Genomic DNA, 6384 nt, shown 5'->3' on the forward strand with positions numbered 1-6384 from the left:
GCTAAGGTAGAGGTAATTGAAAAATTACCACCACCTGTCAATGTTAAGGCAATTAGAAGCTTTCTGGGTCATGCAGGATTCTATAGGAGGTTTATAAAAGATTTTTCAAAAATCGCCAAACTTCTAAGTAATCTGCTAGCTGCTGACATGCCATTTATCTTTGATAAGGAGTGTCTGTAGGCGTTTGAGACTCTAAAAGCTAAGCTGGTCACAGCACCAGTCATCTCTGCACCAGACTGGACATTACCATTTGAACTAATATGTGATGCCAGTGACCATGCCATTGTTGCAGTATTGGGACAAAGGCATGACAAGCTTCTGTACGTCATTTATTATGCCAGTCGTGTTTTAAATGACGCACAGAAGAACTACACAACCATGGAAAAAGAGTTACTTGCAGTGGTTTATGCCATTGACAAGTTCAGATCCTACTTAGTAGGATCAAAAGTGATTGTGTACACTGACCATGCTGCTCTTAAGTATCTACTCACAAAGCAAGATTCAAAACCCAGACTCATAAGATGGGTGTTGCTTCTACAAGAGTTTGATATAGAAATAAGAGATAGAAAAGGGACAGAGAATCAAGTAGCAGATCACCTGTCCTGAATAGAACCAGTAGAAGGGACATCCCTCCCTCATACTGAGATCTCTGAAAACTTTCTGGATGAGCAACTCTTTGCCATCCAAAAAGTGCCATGGTTTACAGACATTACAAACTACAAGGCAGTAAGATTCATACCCAAAGAACATAGTAGGCAACAATCAAAGAAATTGATCACGGATGCAAAGTACTATCTTTGGGATGAACCATATCTCTTCAAGAGATGTGCAGACGGAGTAATCCGTAGATATGTGCCTAAAGAAAAAGCACAGAAGATCATCTGGCATTGCCATGGATCACAATATGGAGGACATTTTGGAAGTGAGCAAACAACCACAAGAGTCCTCCAATGTGGCTTCTATTGGCCTACTCTCTATAAAGACTCCCGGGAGTTTGTACTTAATTGTGATAGTTGCCAAAGATCTGGAAATCTACCTTAAAATTATGCCATGCCCCCAACAAGGGATCTTGGAGATTGAGTTATTTGATGTATGGGGTATTGACTTCATGGGGCCTTTCCCATCATCATACTCAAACACTTATATTCTGGTGGCAGTGGATTATGTATCCAAATGGGTGAAAGCTATTGCAACACCCACTAATGATACTAAGCCAGTGCTGAAATTCCTGCAGAAATACATCTTCAGCAGATTTGGTGTCCCTATAGTACTAATCGGTGATGGGGGGCACTCATTTCTGCAATAAACAGCTTTACTCTGCTATGGTCCGATATGGAGTTAGCCACAGAGTGGCAACCCCATATCATCCACAGACAAATGGGCAAGCTGAAGTCCCTAATAGAGAACTTAAAAGAATTCTAGAATGGACTGTGATTAACCGTAGAAGGGATTGGGCAAGAAGCTTGGATGATGCTCTATGGGCATACATAACAGCATTCAAGACTCCTATAGGGACCTCTCCATACCAGCTTGTGTATGAAAAATCCTGTCACTTGCCAGTGGAACTGGAGCATAAGGCCTATTGGGCAACCAGATTCCTAAACCTTAATGCCAAGTTAGCTGGAGAAAAATGATTGCTCCAGTTAAATGAGCAAGAGGAATTCAGACTCAATGCTTTCGAAAATGCAAAAATTTACAAAGAGAAAGCAAAAAGATGGCATGACAAGAAGCTGTCATCCCGAGTCTTTGAGCCAGGGCAGAAAGTTCTGCTGTTTAATTCTAGGCTCAGATTATTCCCTGGGAAATTGAAATCCTGATGGAGAGGTCCATATGTGATTACAAGTGTGTCACCATATGGATACGTAGAGCTTTAGGATAATGACTCTGACAAAAGGTTCATTGTTAATGGACAGAGAGTCAAATATTATCTTGAAAGCAATTTTGAGCAAGAATGCTCAAAACTAAGACTTGATTAAAGCTCAGTAATAGTCCAGCAAAAGACAATAAAGAAGCACTTGCTGGGAGGCAACCCAGCCATTAACAAAGCTTATTTGTTAATTAACTGAATTTTACATGTTCATGTTAATTATCTTCAAGGTAATAGCAATTGCATGAGTTCACAGAGTTACAGAAGGATTCAGAGGATAAAATAGCAAAAGAGAAGCTCACTGGTGCGAAAAAGCCGTAAGAGCTGTTTTGGGCGTTAAATGCCCAAAAGAAGCATCTACTGGGCGTTCAACGCCAATAGAGATAGCCATCTGGGCGTTAAACGCCAGAAAGAAGCATCTTCTGGCGTTTAACGCCAAATTTATGGCGTCCTGGGCGTTTAGAAAAATGCCCAGTGACAAAGGAGTTTCTGGCATTTAACGCCAGCCAGAAGCAACAGCTGGGCGTTAAACGCCCAGGAGAAGCTACAAATGGGCGTTAAATGCCTAAAACATGCAGTGTTTGGGCGTTTAACGCCAGGATTGTGGGGAGCAGGTAAATTCATTTTCCCTTCAAATTTTTTCCATTTTTCATGTTTCAACTCATGATTTCTTACATAAACATGATACAAACTCTCATCTTTCAAACTTCAATTCCAAAAATTTTTAATCCTAATTTTTCAAATCCCTTTTTCAAAGATATCAAATGTATCTTAATTCTTAAACACAAACCCTATCCAACTTCTTTTCAAATCTTTTTCAAAACTTAATTATCTTTTTAAATTCTTCTCAAATCTTTTTAAACTCATCATATCTTCTTTTCAAAATTCAGATTTATCTTTCTTAATTATCTTTAATAACTTTTCAATTTTAAATTACATCTTTTTCTTGTCATACTTATCTTTTACAAATCATATCTTCTATCTTATCTTTCTCAAAATTTTCAAAAACCCACCCCCCTTCCCTTTAAATCCACGTTCGGCCTCTCTCCTCTCCTCCACAATTCAAAATTAGCTCTCCTTCTATCTCTCTCCTTTCCTTTCTTTTGCTTGAGGACAAGCAAACCTCTATATTTGGTGTGTTTATCCGTGATCAGTAAGCCATACCCACTAAGATCATGGCTCCTAAGGGAAAACAAACAACTCCAAGAGGTAAGAAAGAGAATATTCCCAAACCACTTTGGAATCAAGGGAAGTTTCTAAGCAAAGAACATTCAGACCATTACTACAAAATAATGGGTCTAAGGTCAGTGATCCCGGAAGTCAAATTCGATCTGAAAGAAGATGAATATCCGGATATCCAAGAGCAAATTCGAAACAGGTGCTGGAAAATCATAGCTAATCCTGAAACATGGGTGGGAAGGAACATGGTTCAGGAATTCTACTCTAATATGTGGCAAACAGACAGGCAGAGATTAGCTGGAGACGCCTTCTATGACTATCGAACTCTGGTTAGAGGAAAGATTGTTCACCTTCACCCTGACAAAATCAGGGAGATCTTTAAGCTACCTCAGCTGAAAGATGACCCAGACTCCTTTAATAGGAGAATGATGAGAACAAATAAGGGCTTGGACAAAATTCTAGAGGACATATGCCTCCCTGGAACCAAGTGGACAACCAGCACAAAGGGTGTCCCAAATCAAATCAAGAGAGAAGATCTCAAACCAGTCGCCAGAGGCTGGCTGGACTTCATTGGGCGTTCTATACTGCCCACTAGCAATCGCTCTGAAGTCACCATCAAAAGAGCAGTAATGATCCATTGCATTATGTTGGGAAAAGAAGTGGAAGTTCATCAGTTGATTTCTTGTGAACTTTACACAATTGCAAATAAGAACTCTAAAGATGCAAAATTGACTTATCCAAGCTTAATCTCTATGCTATGTAAAGATGCTGGGGTGAAGATGGGGGTAACTGAGTATATCTCAGTTGAGCGACCAATCACTAAAAAGTCAATGGAAGGACAACAAGTGCAGGACGACCCCATCAAGAGGAGAGCACAGGAGTTCCTCCCAGAAATCCCTCAAATTGAATACTGGGAGCGTCTTAAAGCATCTGTCACCAAGTTGCGAGAAGCTATGGAGCAACTGAAGGAAGAACAGCAAAATCAAAATAGCATGCTTTGCAAACTGCTTAAGGAACAAGAAGAGCAAGGGCGTGAACTGAAGCAACTGAAGCATCAGAAGCTGTCTCTTGAAGGGCCAAGCACCCCACAGATTAAAGGAGCATCCACCTCCCAAAATAAAGGTTGTGGAGTCCTAATCTTAGTCTTAACTCTGTGATAGTTGTTCTTATAGGAATTTACCTTAGAAGTTATATATGAGTAGTTGTAATTAGTATATCTATTTTGATTTTTTTTCTCCAATCAAGCAATAATTTATTTTTCTCATCATCATCAAACATGAATAAAATAGTAGATTTTTAGAATAAAGAAGCAATATTTTTTCGAGTTTTTAATAAGGAAAATTCTAATTATTTAGATGTGGTGGCAATACTTTCTGTCTTCTAAATGAATGCATGAACAGTGCATATTTTTTATATTGAATTTTATGAATGTTAAAATTGTTGGCTCCTGAAAGAATGATGAACAAGAGAAATGTTATTGATAATCTGAAAAATCATGAAATTGATTCTTGAAGCAAGAAAAAGTAGTGAAAAAAAAAAGAGAGAAAAAGCCAATAATCCTTAAAACCAAAAGGCAAGGGTGGTGCACGAAATTGTGATCATCAATGGCACCATCAACATGGTACGCTCAATTGCAATCTCAACTCTGTATCACAACTTCGCACAACTAACCAGCAAGTGCACTGGGTCGTCCAAGTAATAAACCTTACGCGAGTAAGGGTCGATCCCACGAAGATTGTTGGTATGAAGCAAGCTATGGTCATCTTGTAAATCTCAGTCAGGCGGATTCAAATGGTTATGGAGGATTGATAATTAAAAGATAAATAAAACATAAAATAAAGATAGAGATACTTATGTAATTCATTGGTGAGAATTTCAGATAAGCGTATGGAGATGCTTTGTCCCTTCTGTCTTTCTGCTTTCCTACTGTCTTTCATCCAATCCTTCTTACTCCTTTCCATGGCAAGCTGTATGTTGGGCATCACCGTTGTCAATGGCTACAGTTCCGTCCTCTCAGTGAAAATGTTCAACGCGCTCTATCACAGCACGGCTATTCATCTGTCGGTTCTCGATCATGTCGGAATAGAATCCAGTGATTCTTTTGCGTATGTCACTAACGCCCCACAATCACGAGTTTGAAGCTCATCATAGTCATTCAATCCCTGAATGCTACTCAGAATACCACAGGCAAGGTTTAGACCTTCCGAATTCTCAAGAATGGCCGCCAATGGATTCTAGCTTATACGACGAAGATTCTGATTAAGGAATCCAAGAGATATCCACTCAATCTAAGGTAGAACGGAGGTGGTTGTCAGGCACACGTTCATAGGTGAGAATGATGATGAGTGTCACGGATCATCACATTCATCAAGTTGAGGAACAAGTGATATCTTAGAACAAGAATAAGCTGAATTGAATAGAAGAACAATAGTAATTGCATTAATACTCGAGGTACAGCAGAGCTCCACACCTTAATCTATGGTGTGTAGAAACTCCACCGTTGGAAATACATAAGTGATAATGGTGATCATTGGCTTTGGCCCCAGAGAGGGAACCAGAAGAACCAAGATGAAAATACAATAGCAAAAGGTCCTATTTATAGAGAACTAGTATCTTAGGGTTTACAAAAATGAGTAAATGACGTAAAAATCCACTTCCGGGCTCACTTGGTGTGTGCTTGGGCTGAGCATTGAAGCTTCTATGTGTAGAGACTTTTCTTGGAGTTAAACGCCAGATTTTCTATTGAAGCTTCTATGAATTCGAAATCCTGCACTTCTTGTTCTTTTGTGATTAAAGCATTTTTCATTTAAGAGAGGTGATGGATTCATAGAACATTCATAGCTTTAAGGCATAGACATTAAATTTTATTAATCATGAATTAAAAACAAGACTCAAAGATAAACATAAGTTAAGACTAATAGTAATAGAAAACAAAAATTCAAATGACTCCTAATGATAGAGGTTATCACAGAGTTAGGACTCAACAACCTTGATCTTGAGAAGTGGATGCTCCCTCAACTTGTGGGGTATTTGACCCTTCAAGGGAGAGCTTCTGGCACTTCAGCTCCTGTAGCTCACGCCCCTGCTTCTCTTGTTCCTTCAGCAATTTTCAGAGCATGCAGTTTTAAGTCTGCTGTTCTTCCTTAATTTGTTCCATAGCTTCTTGTAGCTTGGCAACAGATGCTTCTAGGTGGGTCCAGTAGTCAATTTCAGGGAGTTCAGGGAGGAACTCCTGCGCCCTCCTTTTGATAGAATTATCTTGCATTTGTCCTTCCATTGACTTCTTGGTGATTGGATGTTCAATTGGGATGAATTCATCTATTCCCATCCTCACCCCA

Source organism: Arachis duranensis, chromosome 4, assembly GCF_000817695.3.
Source record: "Arachis duranensis cultivar V14167 chromosome 4, aradu.V14167.gnm2.J7QH, whole genome shotgun sequence".
NCBI classification, from domain to species: Eukaryota; Viridiplantae; Streptophyta; class Magnoliopsida; order Fabales; family Fabaceae; genus Arachis; species Arachis duranensis.